Genomic DNA, 14,471 nt, shown 5'->3' on the forward strand with positions numbered 1-14,471 from the left:
TCTAGCAGTAGCTCTTTGAGGTTGAGTTCTTCCAGAAGCAGACCCTGGGCAAGGCTTTGAGTGTGAATAGTCTGCTTGGAAAGTGCTCTCAGGAAGTAGTGAGAGGAAATGGGAAAGCGAGATGGAAAAGAAATGCACCCCATGAAGGGTGTGTTGTCAAGCAAGTTATCAATATGAACTACTGGAGCTTCATCCTGCTGGGGACTTTAGGAGCCAGGGCAGAGCACAAGCCTCAGAGTGACGTCCCTTCCCTGTGGGGTGACGGTACTGGGCTGCATATACACCATCTCCCGTCAGTCATCGGTTGAGGACGCCCCTGAGGGATCCTCTGGCCTACTTTGGACACATGGGCAGAGTGGGCTCCAGTGGTCAGAGGAAGCCCTCAGGCAACAAAATGTACAGGCTAGCCATTAGAAGTGGGGCCTCTAACATGGTGAAGAGAGGACCTATGGATGTGGCATGACAGTGGCTGCTATAGAATCCCTGATCGCCACCACCCCCTCCCCTACCACACAGCCACTCCATTGGCAAAATCTGTGGGCTCTGCTTGCAAAATAGATTCCATATCTGACCATTTATCACCACTAATTGCAGAAGAATCTGGTGTAAGTGCCCATCAGTTCTCACCTGGACTATTGCTGGAGCACCCTAACTGGTCTCCCTGCCTTCCTCCATTTTCCCCTATTATCATTCTGTACTCAGAAGTCAGGACAGAGCTGCTTGCATCTGATTTATTCCTCCTAGAATCCTTATCAATCAGCCAAGTCACCTCCCTTGGGGCAGAGTAAGGTAAGGGGAATAGAGACATGGAGATCCTCGGGATGCCCCTGTGCATGGAGGGAGGGATCAGGAGTGGTGAAATCCTCAATGTTTCTTAAACCTGTCATCATATTATAATGAATCTATTGCATGGATGCATCCCTCAGGTCCCTTTTACTGATTCTGTGTGCTCACCCCCAGCCTGTACGCACATTTTCCTCTTCTCCTTCTCCGTCTGCTTCTTCTTCTTCTCCTTCTCCTTCTTCTTCTTCTCCTGTTTTGAGACAGAGTTTCTCTCTTCTTGCCCAGGCCGGAGTGCAGTGGCATGATCTCAGCTCCCTACAACCTCCACTTTCTGGGTTCAAGTTATTCTCCTGCCTCAGCCTCCCAAGTAGCTGGGATTACAAGCGTGTACCACCACACCTGGCTAATTTTTGTATTTTTAGTGGAGATGGAGTTTCACTATGTTGGCCAGGCTGGTCTTGAATTCCTGACCTCAGGTGATCCACCACCCTCGGCCTCCCAAAATGCTGGGATTACAGGTGTGAGCCACCACACCTGGCCCTATGCATTTTACTTCTAAAAGGTTCACACCTGGAACTTCCTTCCTATGCTGGCCCATGAACGTCTGCAGCTGCTTTGTCCCCATGGCATGCAGAGAGGAGGAAAAGTACCCAAAATTTACTCCCCCTCACCCATCCAGCCTGTAGCCAATGGATGTGGGAGTATAAAAGCCCGACACTCCTGCTTCAAAGACAGACGGACCCTGAGATGTAATCTATACCCCAGAGCTCCCCACAGGATCAGGCAGAGGTTGGGACTTTGTGTGAAGCTGCACCTTTGCTGGGCTTCTTCTCCCTCTCTTGCCCTGTTTCCCTATGCCCTTACGGATGTCTCCTGGGAGCTCTTCCTTAATAAATTACCTGCACTTCAACCCTTGTCTCAGCATTTTCTTCTGGGAACATAAGACCGAAGGCACTCGCTGTTTGTTGTTTGTTTATTTCATTCCTTACTATAATATAAGCTCCCAAGGGCAGGAGCTTTTCTGTTTTGTTCAGTTTTGTATTTTCAGCAACAAGAACAGTGCCTCGTATACAGAAGGAGCTCAATAAATACGTATTGAGTGGATGCGTGAATTTGTGAATATACATCACTTGACAGAAATATACCAGGACCACTTCTAAAGAAGGCTTCCCCTGTTCTGTTTTATGGTCTGCTATGTCCCTCATGACTGAAATCATTCGCAGCACAAAGTAGATGCTCAATGAATATTTATTGATCAAATCCCATAACCCCTGTCTGCTCTATTTTAGCAACTGTTCTAGGAAAACTGCTAATATGTCTGGCCCCTGCCTGGCTTCTCTCCACCTCCCTCTCAGGCCTTTGCACAGAGCAGGTCCTCAGCCTGAGGTGACTACATTGCAGTTTCAGGGCCTACTGGGTGGAGGGACTACCAGGGCTTAAGGAACAGGAGCAATAGACCCTACTAAGATGGGGGAGGCCGCTGGAAGGCTGTGACAGCCTAAGCTGGTAGGGAGAAGCATCTGGGCACAACTGGGTCATTGGAAGCCACCAGGAGAATTTGAGGTCCCCTGGGCGAGACAGGGAGGGGTAAACTTCTGGGACAACATTAGATCCAGAGAATGGGGAGCCTCTGGAGGAGGGCAGAGCAGAAGGGGAAAGGCAATGCTACTAGTGAGTGTTAGGGCCCACTGAGCAGGGAGATGTTTGTGGGGGAATAGTTGGGCATCCTGGTAAGCAGAAGCCCGTGGGGAGTGATGGGGCCAATGGGGAGGGGAAAGTTCTAGGGAAATCTTGGGGCTTTGTTGACAGTGGAGGCTTCTGGGGGAAGTGCTAAGTTTCAAAGGTATTAAGGTCAGAAAATGTCAGAAAGTAATAAGGGCAAAGAGGAAATTAAACCAAGTCTGCTTTCTCTCTCTCTCTCTCTCTCTTTTTCTCCCCCTGTCTCTGTCTCTCTTTCTCTCCCTATTGTTCTCTCTCTTACCTTTCTCTGGTATTTTTTCCTCTTTGGTGTTGACAAATCACTGCCAGTAAGTGACATTCTCCCTTAAGAAACCTATCTGACACAGAGCACGAGGCATGATGGTTGTTCATGGATCAGCCAGATTGAATTAAGATTCAATTTCAGGTTAGAATCAGCTGGAAGAGATGGGACCCCCAGAATAGCAGTGGCTTCAGCAGAACAGAGCTTTACTTCTCCCTGGTGGGATCTTCAGGCTGGTGGTCCAGGTTCAGAGCAGCAATCCTCAGGTTCGGGGACCCTGTGCCTTCTGCCTTGCCACTCAGCATCATCGCTGCATTTCTCAAGGTGGCTGCTGGGGTGCCAGCCTTTATGGGCAGTTCCAACCTGCAGGAAGGAGGAAAGTGGAAAGAAAGGTGCATCCCCCTAGTAAGGGTGCTCTCCAGAAGTTGCACACACCACTTCCACATATGACCATTGACCAGAATATGGTTAAGTCACATGATCACATTTAGCTGCCAGAGAACCTGGGGCAATGTAGTGTTTATTCCAGGCAGCCAAGGATCCACTTAAAAGCTAAGGATGTTTCTTATGAAGGAAGAACTGAAAATACATATTAAGGGACAACAAGCACATAGATTGAGGAAGCCAACCAGGAACATCAGGAGCCTCAGAGAGTCCCTCGAGAGACGAGCTCACATGGTGTGCTGGTATTTATTGCTACATAACAGCTTACCCCTAAATTTGGCAGCCTGAAACAGCAAATATGTTATCTCGTGCAATTTCTGAGGTCGGGAGTCTAGAAGCAGCAGAGCTGGGTGGTGCTTGCTCTCTAGCAAGGCTGCAGTCAAGCTGTCTGCTGAAGCTGAAGTCATCTTAAGCTCAATTGGGGCTAGAAAATCCACTTCCAAACTGACTTCACAGGGTTGTTGCTGGAGGCTTCAGTTTGTTGTCTTGTGGGCCTCTCCACTGGGCTGCTCACAACATAGTAGTTTGCTTTCCTCAGAACAAGAGATCCAAGGAAGAGAAGAAGGAAAAGAGGAGAGAGAGAGAGAGAGAAAGTCATCCAAAATGGAAGCCACAGTCTTTTCTAACCCATTCTCAGAGGAGACACATCCTCTCATCTGCTGTTTTCTTTTTGGTCACAGAGCCCAATCCTGGTAAAACGTGGAAGAGGATATGAATCCCAGGAGGCAGGGATGACTGCAGGCATCTTGGAGGCTGACTACCAACCATGGGTAGGTAAATGAGTGCCAGGAGTTAGGAGATTGCACCTTGGTAGAGAGAGTTCCTTGAGCCAGGAAGACTATGCACAGGCTCAGGAAGGCTGGCCGGGCCTAAACAGAAGTGGGTCAAAGGTTAAGGAGTATGTCTCAGTCTATTTGGGCTGCCATAGCAAAATGCCATAGACTGGGTAACTCATAAATAGCAGAAACTGATTCCTCACAGTTCTGGAGGCTGGGAAGTCCAAGATCAAGGTACTGGCAGATTGGGTATCTGGTGAGGGTCCATTCCTCATAGATGGCATCTTCTCGCTGAGTACTCAACATGGCAGAAGGGGTGAACAAGCTCCCTGAGGTCTCTTTTATATGGGTACTAATCCCATCCATAAAGTCTCTGCCTTCAAGACCTGGTCACCTCCCAAAGGCCTCACCTCCTCATTTCATCACACTGGGGATGAGGTTTCAACCACTAATTTTTGGTGGGAGGAGACAAACATTTAGACCTTAGCAAAGTACAACAAAATGTTCCTGTGGTTGCTTTCTGATATTCACCTAATCACCCCAAAGGGACAAACCTTTCTACCACTTCAAAGAGGGAGACAATCTTACTAGCATGTAATAATCAGCACTGTTACCCACAGCTCAAGCCACCCCAGACACAAAGCCAAGACCATTAATTGGATAGATGTCCTGGCTAAGTGTGGACACAGGGCACAATCAGAGATGTGAACACACAAAGAGCGTCACCAGCTTCTCACAGACCTTGCTTGCCTTTTGAAGTGATGAATGCAAATGGCCTGGTCATTCCAGAGACTAACAAGACCCCTCTGGCCCATTACCTGAAACTGGGGACCCAATACCATGCAGATGGCCTGAGTCATTACAAAGGCAATTAAATGCCCAACTACATAGCCAGGTGCCAACATGTAGGCCTTTGTGCATGGATAACTTAGTTCTTTCAGGAGGGGAAGAATCTTTCGTCTTATTTTCTCTCAAGCCTAGGGTTAATTGGAAGCCAGCTTCGGTGACTAGTACACAGAGGCTAATTTGTACAACTATTGCCCACAGGTGGGTTGGGGGGATGACGGCAAAAAAAAAACAAACAAAAAAAAAACAAAACAAAACATTGATGGAGACAGTCTGCCATTGAATTGGATCTTAATATTCTAGTCCATGAACCAGCGGTTGCACTAGAGCTTGGTTTAAAAAAAAAAAAAAAAAAGCAGGAAAAACCCACAAACATTCTTTCAATTTCTAAAGGGAAATTTGACTCAGGCTGTAGAACAAAGGACGAAGAAATAGAAGTAAAAGAAAATCAAAGAAAAAGTTATTTGGATTCAAGGGGATCAGATGTTTCATTTATTGCAGGTTGGAGACCTTCAATCAGCCAAATGAAAGGAACATTTGTATTAAAATACCTACGAGGCAGAGAGAAAGCCTTGATCGGGTGCAGCAGAGTTAAGTTACAGCAATTGTGCTGAGAGATATGAACCCACCTTTGAGGTTATCTGTTCCCAATATTGAAGGTTTTCTGTGTTACCAACCTGAGATGAAAGGTAGTTGTTTTGACGTCTGGGTCTGGAAGCCAGACGCTGAAATTAGCAGCATTCTTGATGTGTGTGCTGCAGGAACATGGAGCCCGGGATGGGGTGAAAATGTAGCTGCTTTATTAAAAGGAAACGATGTTAATGCAACACTAAGTGCCCAAGTCACCCATGAGGGTAGGGTGTGGATGGGGATTACAAAAACACCTTCTGAGAAGGGGCAGAGAAGGAGCACTGCACTAGGGGTCGGGGACCAGAGGTATAGCCCCTCCTCTGACCCTGGGTTGGTAGCTCCATAATAGCTGGGACTTAGCCTGTCTAGTTCACAGTGCCAGGCATATAGGAGGTGTTTGATAGATGTCAAACAAATGCATGAATGAATAAATGAATATGAACTTGGGCCTCTTTGGACCTAAGTATTACAAAATAAGGAGCTGGGACTAACTATGGATTTCTCTAGTGGGATGAATACCACTGATGGTTGCGTAGCACACAGATGGGTTTGGGTGACATGCAAAGACATGGTATTAAACAGTACTAACTCAGAGAGAGAAAGGTATCACTTTTGAACTCTTTCTAGCCTCTGACTCCCTCTAAGAGAAAGTCTCAATCCAATGCTAATATCTCTTTAACACCTCTGCAATGTTTTCAACCCTCTCTTCATAATGATAAGAGGGGAAGGCCCAGGCTCACATCCTCAGCAGGCATCAGCATCCAACTCCATTTCATAACTTGATTTCTTTCCTTTGTACTTAATTTCACAGTTGCCTTTCTATTTATGGCAAGTGATAGTTTTTCCTTGGCAGAACTGATGTTTTTAGGGTTTCTTTGTCAGACAGATGTTTCTAAGTAAGCATGAATTGATGTAAAGCCACCATTAAGGAAATAACAGCTCAAGTGGGATGCAGGCAAGGAAAATATGATGATGATGAGACATGGTTTGGAAAAAAAAAAAAAGAAATTGTCCCAGCTGACCTTGAAGGTCTCTTCTGGAAACACTGAGCATCCGAAGTCTAGGACTCCACTCTTCTGGTTTGTGTAGAGCAAATCCAGCAGTCTCTAGCAAAGAGGTGACTGCAATCTGAAACTTTGGAAGATGGGCCTATTCATGTATCCGTTTATTCATTCTTTCAATAAGTATTTACCAAGAGCATATTATATGCGCACTGCTGGTCCAGGCACTGGGGTAGTAGTGAAAGAAAAATAGGGAAAAAAGTCTCTGCCCTCATGGAGTTTCTGTTTTAGTGGTTTGAGGCAGGACAGGGACCAGGGCAGGTAAATGAGGCACTGAGGGTGTGTAATGTAAGGAGGCACCTGGTTTCAGGACTATGGATGACCTTGACCTGACTTGAGGAGAGTTTCCCATGCTGACCATAACCTGGCATAGTTGTCATTATTCTGGGGGCCACAAATCCTGCCCGTGGAGGGTCTGGTGTAATTGCTCTTTGGTGGGTCCCCAGGCTAGTATCTGGGGAGATCAACACAGATTATTCCCATCCACTTCCAGGATTGAGAACCACTGACATGGGCCAAGAAACCTTCAAATTGTTTGATTTGGCACCTCTCAAAGGCATCAACCTTCTTTGTCACTAAGTCGATCATCATTTACCAAATAAATCTAATGAGTGAGTCGGTATGTTATCACTCACCATTATGACAAAAATAGTCCTGTCCTCTGCCTCCTCACCAGGTGTCAGGTGCTATCATTCACTTTTTTTTTTTTTTTAAATGGAGTCTCGTTCTGTCTCCCAGGCTGGAGAGTAGTGGCCCGATCTTGGCTCACTGCAACCTTCGCCTCCCAGGTTCAAGTGATTCTCATGTCTCATCCTTCCAATAGCTGGGATTACAGGTGCACAACACCACACCTGGCTAATTTTTGTATTTTTAATAGAGATGGGGTTTCACCATGTTGGCCAGGCTGATCTCAAACTCCTGACCTCAAGTGATCCACCTGCCTCAGCCTCCCAAAATGCTGGGATTATAGGCATGAGCCACTGTGCCCGACCTCATTCACTCTTTACATTTCTTGTTTCATTCCATCTTCACAATCACCTACAAGATAGGTATTATTATTATCATCACCCGCTTTTGAAGATGAGGACACTGAAGGAAAGAGAGGTTAAGGAGCTTAACCCCAGCCCAACAAAACTTGCTATCTTTACCCAAGCTAACTTAGCCAAAGAAAACCCAGGAGGGCCATGCTCCTAACCCCTGTGCCCTACTGCTTCTCTATGGGATGAGTCTCAATGCCTGGGGACTTGGTCACAGGAGTCACAGCAAAGAGAGTGCATGTGAAAATGAGTGAAGTAAGGAGTCCTTTGCACCTTAAAGATAGCACATAGGAATAATTTTCACGTCCACCAAAAAATGTGTTCCTTCTCATTCTTCTCCAAACATGAGTCTCATTCTAGGTTCATTTTGCTTCCATGTCTGTTAAAGCCACAGCCGTACAACTGTGGTCCTCTATATAAGAAAAAAGCAACAGTGCAAACATGGTGTTACATAATAACACATCTCCTGGTATTGGGGAAGTCTTGGGACATGGTGGGGAGTGTGGTGAATTGGGAAGAGGAGCCTGTCCAATGTCTCCAGATTTCCTGACTTATCAAAAGAAATAAGAAATTTAGATTTAGTTGGGCCGGGCGTGGTGGCTCACGTCTGTAATCCCAGGACTTTGGGAGGCCGAGGCGGGCAGATCATGAGGTCAGGAGATCAAGACCATTCTGGCTAACACGGTGAAAACCAATCTCTACTAAAAATACAAAAAGTTAGCCAGGCGTGGTGGCGGGCACCTGTAGTCCCAGCTACTCAGGAGGCTGAAGTAGGAGAATGGCATGAACCTGGGAGGCAGAGCTTGCAGTGAGCCGAGATCGCACCACTGCACTCCAGCCTGGGTGACAGAGCAAGACTCCATCTCAAAAAAAAAAAAAAGAAAGAAAAGAAATTTAGATTTAGTTGTGAAATCCTCGAATTTCCAAGGGAGCTCTAATTTATAAATAACTGCATGGGGCAAATACATGTTTTGGAAAACCTGAGTGTGAAGTCTTCTGGAAATGGCCAAGATGGAGAAGAAGCCCTAGGAATCTGCTCTAAGATCATTGTGTGATCTAGGACAAGCTCTTGGGTTTCTCTGTGCCATGAATCTAAAGCTGTAAGAAGGATATGAAAAATATTATTTATTCATTCTTCAACTTTTAGCAATGCCTTCTATATATTAAACACTGTGCCAGATGGGGGGTTTAAAGATTAAATCAATATGCTTATCATTGAGTGAGGGAGATGCTGGACTGTGAACTCTAGGTCCACAGCTGTGAAATAAGAACAGGGAGTACACGGGGAAGGCCGGTAGTTCTGCCTGGAAGAGATGACATTTCAACCAGGGCTTGGAGGCTGAATGTGACTCTCCAAGGCAGCAAAGGAAGGCAGAAAATGACTTTTCCTTGATTCCAAAGTGCTCTGTAGACCAATACGACACGAATCTTTAATGAGTTTGAAAAACATGCATATAGTCCCATAAATTGAAGAGTGAGCAAACTGATCCTACAACCCCTGAACCATCTTTGTCTCACATATTAATTACAGGGTGAGCATCCCAAATCCAAACATCCAAAATCAGAAGTTTTTTGAGCACTGACCTGATGCTCAATGGAAATGCTCATTGGAGTATTTCGGATTTCAAATTTTTGGATTTAGGATGCTCAACTGGTAAGCCTAATGCAAATATTCCAAAATCCAGAAAAGACTGAAATTCAAAGCACTTCTGGTCTCAAGCATTTTAGGTAAGGGATATTCAACCTGTACTTATCTAAGTGTAAAACCAGACTCATTGGACTTTGGACTTTCCCCAGAGCTGTTTTTCCTCCTCTGTCTTACTGGAGTCACCATCGTCCAGGAGCCCAGGTTACACATTTTGGTGCTGTCTCTAGCTCTACCCTTTTCTTCTCCCTGCATATGTGACCCACGGAAGGGTCCCTCTCATGGTGCCGACTTGCTGTCCCCCCGAGCCATGCCTCTGCCAATGCAGACTTTTGTCTCCTGCATGGACTCTTGCTGTTGTTTTCTCTCTGCTCCTCCTGTCTCTTGTCTCTCCTCCAGTCAATCCATTGGTCTTTCCAAAACTCAGATCTGACTACATTGCTCTCTGGCTTAAATTTACAATGGCTCCCACTGACCTCAGATCAAAGCCAGCAGTGTAGCATGGCATTCAGACTCTGGGCCATGCCTATCCTTCCTCACCATCACCATCCTTTTGCCAACACTCCCCTGAAACCTACACTCACGGGCACACTATATTTCTACTCACCACATGCTCCCTTAACATCCCTGGCACCTTCCTAGCTCTGTGGCCTGCTACAGGCTCTTTTCTCATTTTCGCATGACTTTCCTGCCATTTTTAGCCATAGAACCACAGCCATGTCAAGTATTCCCTCCTCTGGAAACCTTCCCTTTCTGTTGTCCCCTGCTGTCCCCCGCCTCCCCCATGCTGACGCACAGCAGGCTAGAGATAGGAGAGGAGAAGGAAAATGAGGCAGGTAGGTAGGGTCTTGAAAGTCAGAGAGGGAAAAGCCTTTTGAAAAAATCACTTTTGCAAAAGCCTCCACCCCAACTCAGCAGAACCCTTTCACCAAACGTGGAGATCCACCTACAGAAAGAAAGAGAAAGCAATTTCACACTTTGGTAAAAGGCCTGTGGCAGAAGAAAAGGAAAAGCTACCAGTTGGCAGTAGGTGCTACAGAGATCCAGCAGGAAAGCCCAAACAAACGGGAGATTGGGACATTTCTGGGAAGCATATGGGCCCCAGCCCTCACTGGCTGACACTTCTTTCTGAGGACCAGGGCAGCCAGTTCTCCAAAAGGCTCAGGCAGCCACGTATCAGGCCTTGTTCATGGCCAACAAGAGCAGGAAGGTTGACTGTTCAAAGGCAGAGCAGGCGCATGGGTGTTTCTGCATCATTCATCTGGGAGGGCAACATTTCCAGCAGGGGCATCTTCTTTTCTGCCTTGAGCAACCATTTTCTGTTAATGCGTAGTCTCAAACTCAAACACCTGGGCCAGGCAGGTGACAAGAGAGAATAATGTCATCTAGTGGGACTGGGAGGAGAAGACTGTGCCTATGACAAACAGGCACACCCTCTCCTTGGCTCCAGCTGACTGTCATCAGATCCGCAGGCTTTTCTGGAAATGTTGGATATTGAAACTTTCACAGGAAGTCTTCTGTTATTAGAATATTTTCTCATTCCGCCCCTGCCCCTGCCGCCCAGGCTGGAGTGCAGTGGCTCACTGCACTCACTGTACTCACTGCAGCTCAACTCACTGCAACCTCTCCCTCCCAGGTTCAAGTGATTCTCCCGCCTCAGCCTCCCAAGTAGCTGGGATTACAGGCATCCACAACCATGCCCAGCTAATTTTTGTATTTTTAGTAGAGATGGGGTTTCACCATGTTGACCAGGATGGTCTCAAACTCCTGACCTCAGGTGATTTACCTACCTCGGCCTCCCAAAGCACTGGGATTATAGGCATGAGCCACCATGTCTGGCCTGTTTGCTCAATTTCTAATTTCTAAAAACATGGTACCGTGCAAAAGAAACAAGGCCACCAGTGCCTGAACGCCAATGTATAGGTTCAGATTAAGCTCATTAACTCCGAGCAAATAAATATGGCCCTTAAGTCTGCATGACTCCATCTCTTAGGCTGATAATGGATAATCTGCCATTTAGTTGGATTTTTCTGTACGTAGGTATTTGGCTCTGCAGAAACTGGGTTTCAGTATGCAAGAATATCCACAAATATTTCTCTGTGCATTCCCTGGTTATCCCCCCTGGGGGTGAAAGCAGTTCCCCTATTATTATTAATGTTTTAATTTCAAGACAAGAAGAGTTCTTAGACATCAGCTAGCCTTGTCTCCCTGCCACAATTTTGCAGTTCAGGAAACCGAGGCACAGGGAGGGGACGAGCTTGTTTGGGGACACAGAACAAGTTGGAACTTCCATCAGCACCTTGGGAGTATTTACGGATCATACACACCCACACAAGTCTGGGTTTGTGTTTTCCCTGGTCCTCAAGAAAAAGCCCACCGGGTTGCCAGATGTGCCAAGGTCAAAGGAGTCCAAGGAAGTGGTTTGCCAGCGATGAGAAGCAGGCCCAGTCTGGGGTGTAATCTGGCCTTCCCATCAGCCTTGCCTTCCTACCCACAGGAGATAAGAGGCTGATGTGGAGGAAACTGATATACAGTCACATGCCACAGGAATCATGTCCTTCTGCAGGCTTGGGCCACCTCCTCTCCCACTCTTAGGCTTATGTGAAGCCTCAGAACCCTGGAGCCCATGTGTGAATGAGAAGCATCTGCCTTGGCTGAGTCCTGTCCTTTCCCCTCTTCCTTCCATTTCTTGTGGTCCCCCCCTTTTCCCAAGGCCTCTGTTGAAAGAAAGTGCTTGAAATGTGCATTTCTGCTTTGTGTGCCAGCTCTTGCATTTCTTTACAGAAACTGCAGAAGAGAGAACAATGCTTACCTCAAAGGCGTGAGGTTCCAATGGTGGAATGACTATTAGAGCCTGTTTGGCCGTGAGGGACCTCCTGGTCAATGTCAGATGATAGCTCTTGAGGGATGCCTTTCTCCAGCTCCTGGGAAGCTTTCCCTGAAGCTCAAGGGGACTCTGTCTCTCCAGACTCTCTTGCCTCCCTCATCCTATTTATTGTCATGTCAGAGCAGACCTTGGCTACAAATTCCCTATTTTCACTTTTAAAACTATGTGAGTACATATGTGTGTCTGTGAGTTTGTATGATGGGGGTGAGGGAACGGGAGAAGAGGGGATGAGAGAGGGGAAGAGGGGAAGGGAGGGGAGGAGAAGAGAGGGGAGGTGAGGATAGGAAATAAGAAGAGGGGAGAGGAGGGGAGGGGGACAGAGATGGGCCGGAGGAGAGAGGAGGAAGGGGAGAGGGAGAGTGAAGCACCTGCTATGTGTTCAAATCCTCCCAACAATCAAGCATCCTGTGAAGCAGGTCTTCTTGCCCCATTTTCCAAATGAGGACCCTGAGGCTCCCCTTGTCCTCTCCACCACTTGCTTTCACTTCCTTCCTCTCCTGTCCACTCCTCCTTTCCTGCCTGAACATTATCTTCATTCCTAAATTTGGAGTTGGTCCTGTGTTCCTGGGGGCACGTTGCCGGCGCATGGGTGTGGGGCTGCAAGCCTGCAGTCCGTCTCACCACGGGACTCCATGCAGTGGAGTTTATTCCTGGATGGACATCTGGACCTGCGAGATTTATGGAGACCCACAAGATGCTGCCAAAGGCTCTTTTTATGGGTAGTTGCGACCACGGAACAGAATATCACTGTGGTCAGGCACCCTGGAGACAGAGAGAGCAGGGATGCCTGACTGGCTGTGCATCCAACAAATGGGGCAGTACTAACTAGTCCCAGTACTAGTACTTATCCCATAGGATTATTGCGAGGATGAGCTAAGATAATAGGGTGTTTCCAGAGGTGCAGAGACCATGGGTGGTATTGAAAATGATTTGAAATAATGCACAGACAAAGCATTAAATAGCACTGACTCAAAGAGTAAGTGTATTAGGTCCTTTTTAGCTCTCTTTGAATTCTCCTAATTACATCAAGAAAGTCTCCAGTTGATGCTATTGTAACAAGTACTAATTATTTTTGTTGTTTTGTTCTCTGTGTTTTAACAAAGGGAGTGAAGACTTCAGGCTCAGAATCCCACTGCAGGCAACAATATCTAGGTAGAACTTAATACATATTTTCTTTTTTATTGGAATAATTTTTATGGTTAGTGGTTTTCTATTCACAGAAGTAGTATAAAATTTTCTGTGTGAGTAAATGGATTTAGGTTTTAAAAGCAGATCCATTCAAAGGGGGAAACAGCATTAAGTAGATCATAGTATCAGTAACATTCAAATATGCCCAAAATTATAAAAGAAGCCCACAGTGATGAAATTTTCAGAATCATTGAGATAATCCACATCAAGAGCACAGTGGTGGTTATTACTATTCTGGTGTTGACGCAAGAGTTTCCACATCTAAAACAGGTGGGACAAACTTGGTAGTTTGGGCCTTTCCAACTCTGAGGATCCAAAGTCCTTACTTATTTAGTACCTCATTTTCCTCTGTCAGGTTCAAAGACAGATTCTCCAATGAGAATCAGATTCTCCAATGACTGATCTTCATCAAATGCAGCTTGGGCTACTCCCAAGGAATCCTGCCACTCTGGAAGATGTTTGATGCAAAATATCTCTGGGATAAGACAAGTCAACTTACTCTTTCTGAGTCTCAGTTCTTCATCTGCAAAATGCTGTGCCTGATAGCACTAACCTCCGGGTTCTATAGATTTCATAAGATTATGTAATGTAGCACAAAATGTGAAAAAGTGACCACGAGATATGTATCAATGTCCAGACAAGGCATTGAGTAATACTGACTCATACAGCAAGTTTCCCTATTGCATCAATGAGAGAGTCTCAGTCTGGTACTAATATTGCCTAAATGCTTTTCTTATACCTGGCAAATAACCCTTTAATTAAATAGAGGGAAAGGCCTCAAGGCCTTAGGCTCTTGGCAGGCGATAAGATCTAACTGGGATATTAGAGATAGGCTTAGAGGAATATGAAGACTACATCCCCACATTAGCCTTGGGGACAGAACAGGAGCCAAAGGACAGTGGCATTTGAGCTGACCCCTGAAGAGACAGAAAGATTCCTCCAGGCAAAACATACTGGAAATATGTACCAGGCATCAGGAAAAGCAATCCCTTAAAATCAGGAGGCCTTAGCCAGGTTTGTGCTACAGACCCTCCAGGGGAGGTCTATGGACTCCTTATGGAATAATGTGGGTTTTAAATGTGAGATGAAAATATTTGCATTGTTCTTGTGGATTTTTAAATTGTGATAAAATATACGTGACATAAAATGTATTATTTTAACTATTTTTAAGGGTACAAGTCAGTGACATTAAG

The 14,471-nt window shown here is 46.0% G+C and overlaps 1 long non-coding RNA gene across 1 annotated transcript in view; it reads right to left on the minus strand.

Annotated features, from left to right (window-relative positions):
* Nucleotides 1-2,953: 2,953 nt before the first annotated feature.
* The window catches only part of LOC116471260 (uncharacterized), a 35,323-nt gene continuing 23,805 nt past the window's right edge, over nt 2,954-14,471 (minus strand). The window contains exons 5-7 of the long non-coding RNA XR_004248770.1: nt 5,508-5,627; nt 3,658-3,741; nt 2,954-3,127 (exon numbers count right to left, since the gene is read on the minus strand). This is a non-coding gene — a long non-coding RNA (uncharacterized LOC116471260). The remainder of the gene's footprint in view (nt 3,128-3,657; nt 3,742-5,507; nt 5,628-14,471) is intronic.

The sequence above is a fragment of the Hylobates moloch genome, unplaced genomic scaffold (genome assembly GCF_009828535.3).
Source record: "Hylobates moloch isolate HMO894 unplaced genomic scaffold, HMol_V3 SCAFFOLD_6, whole genome shotgun sequence".
NCBI lineage: Eukaryota > Metazoa > Chordata > Mammalia > Primates > Hylobatidae > Hylobates > Hylobates moloch.